Source organism: Rhinolophus sinicus, linkage group LG12 (assembly GCF_036562045.2).
Source record: "Rhinolophus sinicus isolate RSC01 linkage group LG12, ASM3656204v1, whole genome shotgun sequence".
In the NCBI taxonomy this organism is placed as follows: Eukaryota; Metazoa; Chordata; class Mammalia; order Chiroptera; family Rhinolophidae; genus Rhinolophus; species Rhinolophus sinicus.
In genome coordinates, this window is record NC_133761.1 from 57,356,411 (window position 1) to 57,374,664 (window position 18,254).

The 18,254-nt window shown below is 38.3% G+C and overlaps 1 long non-coding RNA gene across 4 annotated transcripts in view; it reads right to left on the bottom strand.

Moving 5' to 3' along the window:
* LOC141567926 (uncharacterized) overlaps positions 1-18,254 on the bottom strand; it is a 316,152-nt gene that overhangs the window by 282,092 nt on the left and 15,806 nt on the right. For 3 of the 4 annotated variants that reach the window (XR_012490915.1, XR_012490913.1, XR_012490912.1), the window contains exon 3: positions 61-141. This is a non-coding gene — a long non-coding RNA (uncharacterized LOC141567926). The remainder of the gene's footprint in view (positions 1-60; positions 142-18,254) is intronic. The other variant, XR_012490914.1, reaches the window with a different exon arrangement.

Sequence of the window (18,254 nt, forward strand, 5' to 3'; positions counted from 1 at the left end):
AACAATACCAAAAGAATTTTCAATGAATGAGTGAAGACAGAGAAGAAGACTATGATTTACCTGTTGTGCAGGAATGGAAGTTACCAGGAGCAGTAGTGATGGCCGATCACCAACCTCAAGTAGCTGACAGGCAAGGCACTGCTAAGGAAAAGAAGAGGATGGAACATTAGGGGCATCCTAGACTCTACAGATAAATCACCAAGTCACAAAAAGTGCATAGAGCAACTTAGTACACACAACCCTGGATCTCTGTTGGCAAAGACTATTGGCCCTGTAATCAAATGAATCTTGCCCATAGTGTGAAATGGAAATCGACTTATCATTGAGTGGCTTCTGCTGTCTTCTTAGTCTCACTCCTCATCCCCTTTTCACCCAGTGTCCCCATAGGTTTTCTGTCCTTACTCAAAACCCTCAGTGTTATGGCAACTCATTCTGTCAAATGAAGGGATGGGATTTCTCAGGCTCTTTGCACTGTGGAGTAAGAGGCTCCAAGAACTCATCACAGAAGTCCCATAAAGATGGCCCGAGGAATACTTGCCAATAAGCTCTGCATCTTCTTATCCCACCGGAGCCAAGCCCCTCACACATAAGTGTTTGTGTTGGATTCTATAGGGACTATTTCTGAAATCTTATCTTGTTGGTGTGGGTTCTTGAAAGAGAAAGCAAAAAAGAAAGGAAATGAAGGAGAAGGAAGAGAAGAAAAGAGCTAAATCGGCTAAATTATGCATTGCCTTGGTTCTTCTCTACGTTAGTCACTAAGGGTAGGAAGTGATGATGATGATGATGGTAATTACCATGAGGAAGAGAAAAATGAGGGACAGGAGATGGAAGACAAGAGGCATCAATCTGCAAAAGCACTTCACCTGTAGTGCTATCTCCAGGCTACTTACCAGGTACTGCGGGCAAAGTCTTAGTCAAACACTGAGTAAGTGGTGTCATCATCATGACAAATCGCACATGAAAGTCACGAAACTCTGCTGCTTGAGAAAAATGCTACAGGGATGTGTCGCTAAGTCCTTCCCGAACGAGATCCTCCCCTTTCTGACTTCAGGATGCTCCTGCTATCCTGTGGCCCAGAACCAAACCTTGCTCTAAGGATACACCAAGGATGACTTTTCCCACTCCCCTCTATAACTGGAAGCTGAACTTTTGGGGAACCACCTGGAAGATTCAATTCGTTTAGACAAGCATATGAATTTCCATTACCCAGAAATAGATTAAAACTGAAGCCAAAGGTGTTAGTAACTGTGGGTGTTTTCACCCTGTGGTAAATTAAGCTTAAACCAAGACTTGGATCCAAAGATACCTTTTAATCCTTCCACTAAAAACTAAAGATTCAACCTGGTTGAAGCAGCCTAACTTGCTTTACTAATACTTTCTTCTTGCATAATCTCTGATGTTGAAAACCCTGCAGATAAATGACAAGACACTGAAAGAAATATGGGAAAAGCCCACAGAGGCAAGAGATCCATGTCATAACTCGTCAGTCCCGGGCTCCAAATTAACTCCCTTGAAAGGAAACAGCTTTTCAGAATACAGAAAATAGGCTATTTACCCTCCAAATTTATTTTGTTTTTATTGACTTGAACATGGAAGCCAAAAAAAAAAAGTAACCACCTAAATTTTTAACTCTGGGGATCTATGTTGCATCAGTTTTAGGTACTTTGCCTCGTGTGCCAGTATCAATGGAGAAAACCAGCCATAAGAGGGAAAATGAAAACACATTAAAACAAGAAAATATCTCTTTGCAAGCAATCTCTTTACTTGGTAGAAGCCACAACTTTATGACTTTTTCAGCAGAGACACAAGTGTATTTTTTAATTCTCTTGTTCCTTTGGGGCATTAAAGACACACCATAAAGCAGTGGGCTGTCAATCAGTCATGAAAAGCTTAATGGATGGTGACATACATGACAGTGATATGATCTATAGCCACGTTTTAAAACCATAGACTAATTTTTAATTCTCCAAACTTCCCATAACAAAAAGCTTTTTGAAAAACAAGGGAAGAGTCAACATCTTAGAAAGAAAAGGGAATACTTTGTGTTGGTTTCCAGCTCCCAATTTTGTACAAGCATAATGTTGCATACAAATCTGTATTTGTGAGACAGCCTCATCTACCAGTTAATCAAAGCCCTGGAAATTCAAGGAAACATGTGTTTATGGAAATCTGGCATTTCTGTAAAGTTTTGAATGAGGGCTAAATAGAGCAGTTCATCTCATTTCGAAACTAATGATTCCTGCCAAGTGGTTTTCCAAAGCTGGGTCTTCTGGCTCAGTCAGCATTTAGGAATTCATTTATGAGTTGGGTTAGTCGGAGACTCTGGAATTCAAATTTATGTCTGCAACCCACGAGTTTGCTCCTGATAGGTCTCTGAAAAGAGATTGTAATCAATTTACCAAACCCAGACTTCAGGAAATTTTCATATCCCAAAAAGAAGTTCTGGTTTGGAGTTTTGTCTACTTTCTGAATCAGCTCCCTGCCCCCTCACTCCATGCGAAGAGCTGAGTCGGCTGTGGAGCGTGTTTAATTGGCTATGGCACTTTCCCTATGGCCCAACCCTCCACTCAAAGCAGCCTGACTAGGTGCCCTGGAATTCACCTCCCTTCATAGACTTGCCAGAGGTTTATAAAATGTCAGAATATATGTGTGGTTTGTCACCTCGGACAGTTTCTGAGCTATCCGTCTGCTTCTTGACGCAAGTAGCAAAAACTCTGATAATTATTCGTCCAATTTGTTTGAAAGATTTATCTGCCCAGAAATATTCTAGGAAATCAGAATATGGGTTTGGGGTGTGTGTGTGTGTGTGTGTGTGTGTGTGTGTGTCCCTTAGTCTTATAAACCTACACTGTACTTTCTCTCACGGCAAGGAGTAAGCATTGAGCAGTCTTTCAATGGAACCATAAATTTACTGCTTTTTAAAAACTTTTCTTTGAAGAAGTCATCAAATAAATTAGCAAAGCTGGAAATGTGCCTCTAGTTTGTGTTGGCTTTGGGTTTTAGGGAGTTACTTAATAAACAAAAGTCAATGAATTGAAACAGTAACAAAGTAATTTCAATGATTAATCAAGTGTTAAAACTAGTTTAACCTCTCCTGTTTTACAAACTCTATATCACCCTGACTAAACTAATAGAGGAATAAGACACCCATCTGGAAATCTCATCTGTAATATTAGATTGGGAATCTAAAATTCAGCCAAATAGTGTGGCTTGTAGGGATATCCTGTCGGATAATAAATTGCATTAATCTTACTTAAATTTTCCATCTAAATCATGTCCTGAGGCCATATTGCTCTGAGGAAACTATGCCTTACTTTAAATGCATTGTGCTACTGAAAACGATATTAAAAGAAGAGGGAAAAGGAACTTTTATTATTATTTTTTTCTCCTGACTAGGTTTTCCAACATTAAAAACTCCACGTGAAACCTTCTGACTCTTCTGGAAGAACCAAGGCTGGCGGAAGTCAGCACTTGCTCTTTACAATCACCAACAGAGAACAATGTCAGTTCCAGGACCCTTTCAGGAACTTTTCTCTATTTCTTCCCCATCTGTGAACTCTGAGCCATGGTGGCTTATCATAAACTTTCTGATTTTTATTTTTTGTTCGGGAGGGGTGAGGTGGGGGGAAGATATCATTTTCTCAGCCTCTTTTTGACTTTCATACACACAAAACTATAACCATTGTCTTTCCTGAAGATTCCACTGTGGCCTCATTATTCCTTTCATGTTTTAATAGAAAACTTTTAAATCTGCTTCAATTTTTCAACCATTAAAAAAAATGGCCAGGAGGAGAGAAAATATCATTGTGGCTTTCGGAGAGCTGCAAGAAGGGATTGTGCTGGCACCAAATCTCCTCCAGGCTCTGTGCCTCTGTCTGCCACCTACTACACACTGTAAATATTAAGTGAACTAAAAGGTGTTAGAATAATGTTGACTCAAAGTTCAACCCACACGCCTGCTTGGAAATGCTGAGTCATTTCTGCTGGTTGTAGTATCTGCTCTGTCAGCATTCCTGGTAGAAGGGATTCTTGGGAAAAAGCCCCACCAATTCCCTACACTCAGTAAAACAGACGAGCAGGGCAAATGGACAGGGAGCCATCTGTGGAATGATGTCTTCCAGAGACACAGCATTCCACAGCCCTTCACCTCCTTTTCCAGAGTGGCCTTCACAGCACCTTCTAGGGCAGGCCCCACTGTCACCATCTGCCTGCAGTACTGGATGGAGCCAGGACCAGAGTGGAGCCTCCACTCCCCTGACAATCAAACGACCAGTAGGTAGAATAAAGTAACTTCACTGCCAGTCTTCTTTTAGAATGGATGCCAGAGGCATCCCCCAAATCAGCCTGTCAAACCCTAGGGTAGTTAGAGGCAGCGGTCATCAAAGCCAGAACACTCGCAGTTACTCCAGACTCCTTCCCCTCTCTATTCCTCCATGTCCTCACGTGAGAATAAATCGTATGCCTCCTTTAATACTCACCTGTGCTCTCCCACCTCACCTTCTCCCCACCCTCCATGCTCCCACAGCACCCTGGCACCACTCTAGCCCAGCACTTATCACAGCTTAGTGAAATAATCTATGTGTGGCTTCTCTCTGACTGAGATCCCTAAGGGCAGGACCACTCCTTGCTCAGTTAGCACTGCCTTCCAACCCCTAATCCAGTGCCCTGCTGACAGCACACGCACAATAATAAATGTCTGTCGAACTGAGCCCAGATTCTGCTTCTGTTTTAGTGTCTGACCCAAAACTCTTTGGTGATTCAGACAGAGTGTAATGATTTTTTTTCCCCCTGAGGGAATTTTAGCTGGTCTGCTTATCTAATGGTTTCATTTCCCTTCCATTTCCCACAAGTTATTGCTCCTTCCTCCTTAACTTCCCATATGAGCCACCCCAGGCAAACTAGAACATCCTCTCTACTCCTTTTCGTTAACAATACTCTCTAGCCCTTCCATTCACTAGTCCAGAGCTTCTGTCCCTCAAAGGTTTTCTTGCTAACCTCGCCTAACTGCTCCCCACCCGCACACAGCCCAACCATTCTGTCCATCTTTGAGTTCAGCTCTGTTTGGTTACGTGCTTGGTTCTGGTCTCCTACCACCTGAGCACCTTCAGTGCTTTGTTCCGTTATGTTAGATTGTGTACTCTGTAAAGGCAGGGTGTCAGTGCAGCTGAGTCTTCTCAGAAAGCACACGCTGGAGGCACTGGCTCACCCCTCAAGTGTCTAGGGCTGACTCCAGAAAACAATATACTGTTTTGAGTCCCTGAAAACTCCTGGGTCTAGTGTGGCAAAGCTGTGTTAGATGTGAATGGTTTAAAATGGAAATATCACAGACCACCAACATGGAAGCAGCAAGCTGCTCAGTTATCACAAGGTCTTGCCAGTAGAGGATTACTCAGAGCCTATTGTCCGTTACTCTGTTTCAACAAGCTACTCTCATAACATTCTTTGAGGTCAGATGCTCCCACTGAAATGAATAATGGCATATTTTATGGTAAAGAGTGAACTGAAAAAGAGCGGTGTCATTATTGCTGTAAGTACCCACAAAAGATGTTTATTATCATACACGGACACAGCCACAAACACACAACTCATTGCTAATAAACTCATTTATTTCCACGTAAAGTTACACAATCTTGTGCAATCCAGCAGAGGGCTGAAAAATGTCAGAAATTCAGACCGAGATTATTTGTCAACAAAACCAACCCATTTCACCAGTTTCAGCAAAACCATTGCTGCAAGCATCAGCCTTTTTTTTTTTTTTTTTCCATAGAAGAAAATGGTTACACACAACTTTAAATAGAAAGGACAGATGCTCACAATAATATAGACAAAAGAAACATAACAGTTGAGGCAATATTCAGAGGAAACTGCGAGGTTGTGAGGTGGAGAAAGAGGACGCCATTTTGTTACCTGAACTGTCCAGACCATCATTTTGTCTGTTATAAAAAAAAAAAAGGAAGAAAAAAAGGGGATACTTTCTCACTTATTACAAAACTGTTTTTTTGTTGTTGTTTTTTAAGAAATCTAAGATTTCTTTAATGTCCTACATACATTCACTGTGGGCCTACTGTATAACAGACACTGTTAGTTGCTTGGCACGTAAAAATAAATAAAGCTGAGCTCACAGATTAATGGAAGAAAGAAACACAGACACAGATCAAGATAATACAAGATGACTGGTTATGATAAAGATATGTCATTGGGAATTATAAGCTTAGAAAAGAGGCATTTCTAGTTTGCCTCTGGCAAACTTTTACTCAAGTCACAGCCTGCCTTCCTAATTTGTTTTTCTTACAATAGTCCTTGTAGATCTTGAAAGTAAATACCTGAAACTATTTGAGGGGAAAAGCATATATATGAAAAGCAAATAATTGTTGCCATGACTCAAGGAGAAGAAACAAGGTCATTCAGAGGAAAGAGACCAGTGAAATAAAGCCAGAGAAATTTGGGAAATGAGAACACCCTTGGGGCTGTCATTTCACTTGTGGTAATGAGAATTCAAGAATCAATATAGAGAGAGCTGTGTCAGACTTGACTGAAACAAGGTCTGTGACAGGAAATAGAAGCAGCCTGTCAACTTGATCCTCTCCTTTCCCCACACTCAACTGTATTTTTCCTTTTCCATTCGCTTCTGCCCCTTGTAATAACCTAGTGGTCTTCGGGCTACTCAAGAAGAAAATTTTGCATTTCCTATTCTTTCAAAGTTCAAACTTCGTTGGGAGGGTCAAGGCCAGAAGGTGTAAGAATCCATGTGAAATGGAGGTGAGGGCCCTATAAGGTGAGAACCAGGAAAGACCATAGCTGACTAAAAAGCTATCAGTGAGGAGACGTTGGATAGTCCAAGGCAAGGAACAGCATGAATAAAAAGACTTGGAAACCAAAATTAGCAAAGCTCAGAAGACTTTAAAAAGTTGGAATTGAGTCCTGTAAAAGCGTACTTCCCGTTAGGGACAAGTAGAAATTGCCGTTGTTAAATCAGATGGGGGCAGATTAAGAAGAATCCAGAAAGGAGCCAAAGGGACCCCAATTATATCTTGGACCCCAATTATATCTTGGACCCCAATTATAATAATAACCAGTCTACAGAACTGAGCAGAATGGCTGAGGAAATGTTTAAATCTGGACATTCATATTTCTGAAAACTGGGTTATGGTCAGATCCACTATTTTCCACTATCAGCCTAAGTAAAAGCATTTATATGTATTAAATATTTTCCAATAAGTGAGAAAGAAGATATCTAAGACTCTTCGAGGTACAAATATGGTTTCCCCAATGTTTCTACTTCTTTCAGACATTTAAAGGACTGAGTTTGAAGACTTTGTGAGCCAGCTGTTTTTAGGATTCTCTGTTGCTGGCTGTATATAACTTTTTTCTTCCCAGACTGTCAAACACACTCTTTAACTCTTTGCATTGCATTGATGTATTCAGAATGGTGTAGTATCAGAGTAATGTGGTGAGGATCCAAGAAGCAAGATTCTTTTCTGCTCCCTGCTCTGCCTCTTACTGGCCATGTCACATAGAAAAGTCACCATGTCTCTGAATTGGGCTCCTTCTTTGCAAAATGAAAGGATTAAGCTAGCGACCGTTCTGTCTCTTCCAGACCTAAAACTCCATCATACACGGTGCCATAGAAGATTGAACTAAATCTTTCCAGCCCCAGATTCTATTGCAGAAGTTACATTTTAATAAATCCTGCTATCAACATGTTTACTTGTCATGTGTCTCATGCACATAAAATTAGAGTGCAGACTATGCCCTCAACAAATTTGGTCTTTTAAAGCTTCCCAGATGTTTAGATTCCAAATAAACAGTAGTAGGTAGTTTTAAAATGACAGCAGAAACTCATCACTCTAGGGGAAAAGGCTGAGCTTCCTAAACCACAGGCTGGGGAGAGAGAGCACTCTTCAAATGCCTCTGGCAATGCGGTCCCAGCCCAGACAGCACAGCGAGGGTCTGTGAGAGCTCTGTGCATATCAGAGGGTGATCAGGGCTGGCCTCCGCCCAAAGGAGGTAGATAAGCTCAAGATATATGATCTGCTGTCCTGCCAGGAGCAATTTGCTTGACAGACCTCCTGCTTATAAAATACGAAGGCATTCTTTTCAGTATTAAAAAGTTTTGGTCTCTGTAAATGACCTATATCTGGAGTGGGGAAAGGAAAATAAAATTAAAAAATACATTGAACAATTTCTTTTTTAAAAGGACTAGGTAGATAGTGAACCTCGTTTGTAGATTTTCCAGTTGAAGGAAATGAAAATCCGTCCTAGGTTTCAGATTCTGGTCGTGGCGTGGAGGAGACGATTGATTTTTAACGGGATCAAAACAATCTTTCAAAAATACACACGTTTTCAATGTTCTAAAAGGCATCAATAGTCCTACTCTTCCTTGATCCTCATAACAACTCGACAAGGTCAGCAGGGAAGGTGTCAATCCCATTTTACAGATGAGGGAATAAATTCAAAAATCTTAGGGACTTCGTCTAGACTTTACCACTGATAAATGGAAATAAGAGACTTGATGCAAGTTCAGTTTGTCAGTGACTTTCCATGGTACTCTGTGGCCCTTCTACACCTCAACTTTTGGTTTTCCTTTTTTTTTTTTGACTTGTAAGATAATTTTGCTGTCGTTTATCTTCAACTGATGTTACTGTGATAGTTCTCCCCAAATTAATAAGCAAGCTTAACCCACTGACAAAATGCCCACAGAAAGTTTTTTCTAATGTGTTTTTTAATCTATTTTCAAGTAATTTGGAAAAATAAACAAGTTAGACCAGCTAATTTTAAAATGGGGGTAATAATTGGGGAAATAGCATTAAATGTTATTAAAATATTATTTTTATAATAAATAAGAATGATACTGATGCAAGATTAGACAGAAAGATGGAATATAAAATCAATGTTTCAGAAACCGGCCTTACTATAAGTAAATATTAAATATATGAAAACTGGGACCTCACAAATTAACGGAGAATGGGAACAGTATTCTACAATTGATGTTAGGATAAATGGTTATATGTAAATCCTTAAATTATATTTCTATGCTGAACTAAAGATCAAACAGAATAAAGACTTAAGTACTAAAAAAATTAAAGTAAAGAAATCAAAAGAAAATATAGGTAAATATTTATTCAATCTGAATGGTGAAGAAATTGCTAAGCTTAAATTCAATGGAAGAAATTACAAAGGGAAAAGATAATTAAAGATAACTCTAATAAATTTAAATAAATATAACTTTAATAATTTTAATTTCCACATGTCACAAAAACCTGTTAACCAATTTACAAAAAGAGTACGCTGGGTGAAATATTTGCATCGAGTATGAGAGACTAAGTTATATATTCTCATAGATATAGAACTCAATGAAACCAATATCAAACTCTAAAAATTCAATAGATAGGCAAAACATATGAGGAGATAATTCATAGAAAAAGAAATGCAGATGAAGAATTAACAAAAGGTTCAACCTCACTAGTACTCTCAAGGCAAATTAAAATGATAGACTACTTTTCGCCTGTCAAATGAGTAGTTTTAAAAATTGTAACTCTTGATGTAGAAAAGTTGCTGTGAGGTAGCGCATTAAGATTCTACACTATTCAAAGGTGTACTGGGACCATCCCACTGCAAAGCAATTTGACTTTATGTTTGTCAAGTTCTTCCACTGGTCATGCCCTTGACTTCAGGAATCTCCCTAATAATTACCCCTATGACCAAACATTTGTAGGTGGGGACATCTCCTGAAGCAGTGTTTATAATAGAAGGAAAATGTGAAAAAATACTCGTGTCTAAAGTTGTGGAATGTTCAGGAAAATGATGAACTATTATATATGTACCTATTGAAAGTATAGCAAAGAGTTTTTATTACACGAGGAAACACTTTCGACATGATGTTCACTGAAAAAAAATTCAAGGAACAAAATCTATATATGAGTTCAACAATTGGTTTAAATGCCTAAAACAAAGAAACGATGCATATAGGTATATAGATATAGATATAAAGATACAGATATATGAATATAGATATATAGAGATATAAGGGATATATGTATATCACAACTTTAGACACGAGTGTTTTTTCACGTTTTCCTTCTATTATAAATATATAGCTATAGATATACAGAGATACAGGGCTATATCTATATCTCACATATAGAGTTTTATCTGTATCTCTGTATATCTCTATATATCTGTATCTATATATGTGTACATATATCTCTATATATCTATATTTATTTATATATATATAGATATATAGAGGTATGTATATATAAAATACACACACACACACACACACACACACACCCCTCTGTTGACCCACCATCCATAGGGCTTACCCTTGAATTTATTTTCCAGGAGTGAGCATGGATTATACTAATCCATCGATTCCCCATTATCCATTTCCCTTGTAACATTACAAGATGAATGGCCTGCCTCTAGATGCTAGCTGTAGCCATGCAACAGAACACAGCGTGCTGAATCCCAAACCTTTAACATTAGTAGACCACTCTGACCAACTGATGTAAAGAATGTACCTATAATAATGAAATGACACTCATTTCACCACGATACCAGTTCTAAATGCACTGGCAGCACAGATATATACTGGTCAATGGTTTGTGTCTAAGGGATAAAAATTTATAATTTCATTTCCCTCTTAGTTTCAAATATTCAATTACATGGTCAAAAATTATAACCTAATTACATTTCTACTAATCAAGTTTCAATCACAGAGTAATCTGTGTTGATCATGGAAATGGAGACAGTGTATAGAACTAATATATTAAAAATCCAGGTGTTTGTTTTTTTACCACTCTAGTTGATTAGAACTCCAATTTATCACCTGAATGAAAAAATAAGTCAGTGTTAGCTTTTTCTGATATTTAGCTGAATGTTTTTACTATCATCTGGTAGTAACATTATATATATCTCCAAGTAGGGTTTCCAGCCGGGAATTCCTGCCCGTTTTCAGGAATTTTTTTATTTCCATTCTCGAATCCCAAGAAAAGTTGGTCGGAAAATCGGGAAAATTGGCTCCTTGAACCCAGGTGATTGGTAGTATCGGCCATCACTTTGTGGAAACGATTCATCGTGGAGAACAGAAAACAGTTTATAACTCGGGATTCAGGAACGGGAAAGCAAAATATATTCCTGAGAATGGGCGGGAACTCCCGCCTGGAAACCCTATCTCCAAGGTATGTGTCACATAGGGTAAGATGGTGTTAGGAGTGGACTGAAGCTGGCCCAGACCAGCTTGGCAGAGCCAATTCTGCTCACCTCTTTCCAACTCTGTGATCAGTGACATGACATTGACAGTTTGAAATTAGCCACTAGGGAAGGTAATACAGAGAAATCACCAAATGCTGCAAATCCAGACTGTTTGTTCCAAAGAGTAGGCTTACCAGCACACCACTCCATAGTAGGCACTTAAAAAATATTTGTTATATGAACAAATGAATTAATTAATAAACTGAATCTGGTTTTCATTGTCATTAATCGTAGGTAGATCCGTTAGGAAAAAAGGCAAACATCAGAGAAAGACTATACCATTTACTTAATTTTCAAGACAAGCTGCTCTAAAGTAAAAATTTGAGTTCTCTGAGGAAATAGTCAAGAACTATTAGATTCTAATTTCTTAATTTTTCATCTAAATGGGTGGACAAAACCACGCTCCTTTTGAATTTAAGGATCCAGGAATACAAGCATAAAATGTTTGTGAATCCAAACCAATGGCTTATATGATGGAAAAAATAACACCACTTCTCGCCCTATATAGCTGTGATTGTAAAAAGCTTTCTCCTCATGGGGAATCAGTCAAGAACCACAAATATTTATCACCTTTTCTAGGTTCTTAAGAGTCCTAAAATTTGATCTCAGAGAATGTTAGAGTAACATAAACGTTTTTTTGCAAAACCAAATAAATGGCTGCCACGTGATACTTTCTTGGTGTCCAGATGATTGGATGGTTAATCCCAGGGCAATAACTAACCGGTTTCCTGCAGTGTAACAAAGTTTTGGCCGTCAGACTTGTACAGCAGGCTCGAGTTTAATACACTTATTAGAAACCAGGCATTATCAATCATTATCTAATAATCTGTTACTAGAAATTTTTATGTTCCCTCTGAAAGTATAAGACAATCCTAAGTGATCAGATCAAGTGACTCGAAATATTTCTGGGCAGAAAAATAAGTTAAATAAGAAGTCTAAGATCTCTTAAAGTTTTAGCCTCACAACGAGACATTATACACAAAATAAGTCAACCACAACACAGACCAGGTGGCCAGTGAGGTGGCCAGTCAGATGGCCTGGGCCCAGCTCCCTCATTCTTCAGCTGGTGCCCCCTGAAATACATGGTGGAGCTGTGTGCCCTTCAGATACAGTTAAATCACTTCAACTCTTTGGCCTCGGTGTCTAGAAACTTGGGATCGCTGAGCCCTCTCCAATTTATGTCAAGAACGGTAACAACAACAATTGCTCCTAATAAATTGACCACCTGCATTGTGCCCAATAGAATGCTAAGTATGGATCATAACCAAATGTCTCTAGTGCTCAGACGTGGTAAATATTAGTGTTTTAATCTGTATATGAAAAAACTAAAGTTCGGGAATTTTAAGTAATCTGTGCCAGGTCCCATAACCGATAATTATTGGAGCTAAAATTTCTTCCTAGTACTGCTTGACTCTTACTCTAAAGCCAAGATGATGCAGTCTATAATTTACAGAGTCACTGTAAGGAATGAGTAAGACCAGGATTGAGAAAGCACTTTTAAAATTACAAATGGCTCCATGACCGTGTTCAACCATAAAGCAACCCTTGTTAATAACACAGAAAAAGACTGGATATTTGCTGTATAACTAACATAAGACAGCCAGTTGTTTTTTTCTATTCAACTCAATCAGCTCCAGTCACTAGGCAATACATTACTTGAATAAAAACTAAGTCATAGAATCTTAGCTTTCTCTGATCTCATACACAATCAAATGATAAACCGTATTGCCGATCCCAATTGGCTCTGTCATGCTTTTAATAAGCATTTATGGAGTGTTCACTGAATCCCAGAGTAATTACTGAATTGTTCTGACTTTCCATTAGAGCACTCAGCCCTAGTCAAATGGATTCGCAGCAGAAGAATTCATCATTTCAGTCCATGTGGCTCATGACCTCTAGCACACTAGTGAGTTCTAATTTTTTTAAATAGTGATGTCTTAGAAACTACTTCCTCTCCTAAAAGTCTATATATTCAAGATTTTATTTGAGAAATCATGAAATAATGGGACAAAAACTATCATAAACTGTGTTCCTCCTTGCCAAGAACACACAATGGGAAAACGGAGAGTCTCCAATAAATGGTGCTAGTAAAACTGGATCTCCACAGGCAGAAGAATGAAACTGGACCCTTATTTCACACCCTACACAAAAATCAAATCAGATGGATTGAAGACTTACATGTAAAACCTGAAACAGTAAAACTACTAGAAAGAAAACATAAGAAGAAACTTCTTGGCATTGGTCTAGGCAAGGATTTTTTGGTCATGACCTCAAAAGCACAGGCAAGAAAAGCAAAAATAGACAAATGGGACTGCATCAAACTGAAAAGCTTCTATATAGCAAAGGAAACAATCAACAGAGTGAAGAGACAACAGAATGGGAGAAAATCTTTTCAAACCATGTATCTGATAGGAGGTTAATATCCAAAACATATGAGGGACTCAAACAACTCAATAGCAAGAAACTAAATAAACCAATTTAAAAAGTGGGCAGAGGACCTGAACAAACATTTTTCAAAAGAAGACATATGAATGGCCAACAAGTACATGGAAAAGTGCTCAATGTTACTGATCACCAAGAAAATGCAAATAAAAATCACAATGAACTATCATCTCTACCATCAAAAAGATAAAAGTTAAGGGTTGGTGAGGATGTGGAGAAAAAGGAACGCTTGTGCACTACTGATGGGAATATAAATGGGCATAGCCATTATGAAAAACAGTATGGAGTTTCCTCAAAAAATTAAAAATAGAACTATTCACTTCTGAATATTTATATGAAGGAAACAAAATGACTAACTCGAAAAGATATTTGCACCCTCGTGTTCACGGCAGTATCATTTACAATAGCCAAGACATGGAAACAACCTAAGTTTCCACTGATGGATGAATAAAGAAAATTTTTAAAATAGGACTACCATATGATCTCGCAATCACATTTCTGGGTGTATAGTCAAAGGAAATAAAAACAGGGTGTCGAAGAGATATCTGCACCCTATGTTCACTGCAGCTTCAATCACTATAGTCAAGATATAAAAACAACGTCAGTGTTCATTGATAAAAAAGAAAATGTAAGCTAGAAAGACAGGTAGATAGATTATAGACAGATAGATACATAGATGGATGGATGGATGGATGGATGGATGGATGGATGGATGGATGGATGGATGGATAGGTAGGTAGGTAGGTAGGTAGGTAGGTAGGTAGATAGATAGATAGATAGATAGATAGAGAGAGAGATAGATAGATAGACAGACACACGATGGAATATTATTCAGCCTTAAAAACATATCCTGCCATTTGTGACAACATGGATAAACCTGGAGGACATTATGCTATGTGAAAAAAGCCAGACACAGAAAGGCAAATACCGCATGATCTTACTTTTAGGTGGAATCTGAAATAGCCAAACTCATAGAAGCAGAATAGAATGGTGGTTACAAAGGACTTGGGGGGTGGAGGAAATGAAGAAATGTTGATCAAACTTATCTTTATTGATTTTGGTTAAAGTTTCAGTGATGCAGAATGAACAAATTCTGGAAATCTAATATGCAGCATGGTGAGTATAGTTAATAACATCATATTGTGTACTTGAAATTTGCTAAGCAAGTAGATCTTAATTTCTCTCATATATATATATATATATATATATATGCATATATATGGTAACTATGTGAGGTGATGGAAATTTTAATTAGCTTGATTGGTAATTACACTGCATACATATATTAAGACATCATGCGTACACCTCACATGTACATATATTTGTCAATTATATCTCACTAAATCTAGAAAAAAAATCGAGCATCTCCTATGTACTATGTTATGAATTTAACATGTATTTTGACAAATCCTGTAACAATCCTGTAAGATCAATATGATTATATGTTAAGATTGGGAGGTGTTGAAAACTATAGTATTTTAACATGTTAAAACAACAACATGGCTGGGAACCACAGGCGTACTAAAACAGTGACTAATCAGCTGAAATGAAAGAAAAAACTGAAAAAGTGCTGTGACTCAACAGAACGAATTTCATATTGCACTGCCATGTTTCAATTCCCAGCTGCCTGCAAACAGAGGTTTTGTCCATCCTCTAGCCTCTGCCCATGTGCCAAAATTTGGTGCATTTTATCTGATTGCATTTCATATATACCAGGAAGAAAAACAAACAAATAAACAAACAACAAACCTTCTATGAGGCTTATATTTATTTGAAAAATCAGGGGATTTGTAAATACATTTTATCCTGAGGAGGTTATAATACCCCTTTGAGATAAATGAAAAGAAACCCTTATATACCAAAAACAAGGGTCCAAAACCCAGGCTGAAAACTGAAGTCAAATTATTTGTAAGAGGAAACATATTTTTCAAACAGTTCCACAAATTGTCTCCTTGGTTGGTTTTCCCGGTGCTCAGTGGCTCCTGGGGTTGCTTATTTATTAGAGCAAGCAGACACAAGTTTATCTCCTCTGACCAGCATGTTCCTTTTTGTTTAGGTGTTCTGGGAGGGGTGTGAGGGGGAGAGGGAGACAGGGAGAGAAGGAGAGAGGTAGAGAGAGTGAGATTGAGATTGATTGATTGATTGATTGATTGATTGATTGATTGATTGATTTCCTGCCACTTCAGGCAACGCTCAGATCTCCAACCCTAACCTGACTACCGAACCTTTACTGCTTTTGGTGACAACAGAAACAGAACAACTACAGCTGGGCTTCAAGTTCCACGTGGAGTTTCATGTGGCTAGAGTGGAAAAAATTGTGTTCTAACTTGCAAAATGAGAACTTGTGATATAGCAATCACGAAGGGAATTAATAAACATGAGCTCAAATTTGTATACAAAAGTGAAGCTCAATAAAACCAGTGGAGGGTAACATCTATTTACTTTCGCTCCTTTAACCACAGTAGTTTAATACCCTCAATCACTTTTGATGGAACTGCAGTGCTAATAAATGTCACATTCCAAAGTCTGGAAACCTAAAAGTTACACTGGGTTCCTGCAGTTATAACAACAATAAATATCCACAACTCAATCGCTCAAAATTCAAGCGATCTTATAAACCAATCCAATTCCACTCCCTTGAGCCAATGACATCACTAGTAAGACTTGTCTAATAAATCACTCGGTCAAATTTAATCTCTACTTGCACAATATTTTTTAGCACCTCATACATTCTGATGTCTCTTTAGGGCAATTCATTAATTAGACAGTGTCATATCTGCAAAAATCAGGATTGCACTTACCAGCCTCCATTTTTCATACAAAGAAACAAAAGAGTAAAGACTGCTTTGCAGTAATGCATTAGACAAAAGACAGTTTACATCCTGTGTATTATGCACTGTGCTTGGATCTGTTATCATGCAAAGGAGCTCTGATTCTTACGCAGATTTTGTTATTTTTTAAATGTTTTTCATGCTGAAAAAAGAATCATAAAAACCGGTGGGACAGAGAGTTTCACCAAGTGCAAACACAGTAATGAGATCAATGCTTGAAAACTGAACCGTTCCCATTAGATTTGGCAGACTGGACGTCATTGGTGGCTTGGATAAGAGTTAAGTGAGATAGAGGGGGCAGATGCCAGCAGATGGGGCAGTGATTTGAGATGAAAGGGAAGACAATGACTATAGATTACTGTTCTTAGAAATATGACTGTGAACAAAAAAAATGGAAGATTTTTGGGCATGGTCACCCAGGCTCAAAACTCAGTCCTCTTTGATACCGCCACTCCCTCACCCATTACGTTGCAATCAACAACTTTGCTGAATTTTTTTCTAAATCAGTTCATTGAAAATTAATGAACATTTTTTTGATTTTCCCTACTACTTAATTCAGACCTTTATTATTTCACACTTGGACACTGCAAGAGCTTCCTAACGTTTTGGCCCAGAGTTCCACATGCCCTGAAATCTGCAACCAAGCTACCTCCTCAGATTTACCTACCTCGAGAGCCCTGTTTGAGTCCTGCTCCAGCCAAAATTGCCCTGCGTTATCCTACATCCTCGTCTTTTGCCCCAGTCTCACCTGGTCAAACTCTTCACCATCCTTCAAGATCCGCTTCAAGTAACATCTTCCTCATGAAGCTGCCTGGCCCTCTCCAGCCTCTGACTTCTAAGACCAACATGTCAGTCATCAATCATCTTACATTGCCTCATCAAGGCTTCTTCAGTTTGTTCGTAACAGGGACCACATCCTGTATTTGGTTCTTGTAAACACCTGAACTCCTTGTATTCTATAAAAAGGTACCTGCCACAAGTTTTTTGAATGGTGTTTATTTGTGCTTCTATGACAGAGATAGCTAAAAATGTAGCCTCTATTTTTCAGCCAACAATCATCCATTGTATGCACATTTTCTGACTGCGAGGTTACCATGTCTCAGAGAAGAAACAACCGCCTTCATCACTTGAAAGCACTTTAATAGCACATGGAGTGGAAAGCCAGTTAGGTGGTAAAGGGCAGTTATCACTTGAAGCAATGATATTATCGCGTCACACCTTTCAGTTCATAAAACTTTGTGCAAGGAACTCTGTGTGGGTTCTTAACAGTTAGAGATAATGTGGTGGCATTATTTCAATCAGTTCTCTCAAATTTACTCAATTCAGTAAATTTGTATCGGTTGCATACCATGTGCCCACCGCTGTATTAGTTGTCACTTCTACTTTTCAAAAATTTTCCAATAATGCTAATGCACCCTCAAAATGTGGGAGCAGAACCAAGTACCAGGAGGCTTAGCCTTGGGTTTAGGGGGGTCTCTGAACTGACATCTGACTGCCTCTAACTTACAGCCATGTCAGTTCTCTCTCTGTGCTTTCCTTTCCTTGTCGATTTACTGGGATTTGGAGAAAAGAGACAAAATAATTCAATTTGTTTAACATGAATCAAGTATCCATTATGTCTAAGAATAGATGTATAAATACTGTATTTAGAAGCAATTTACATTAATCCCAGTAAGCCTGCCTCAAATAAATCAACAAAAAACAAGAACATTTTGAAATGGTATA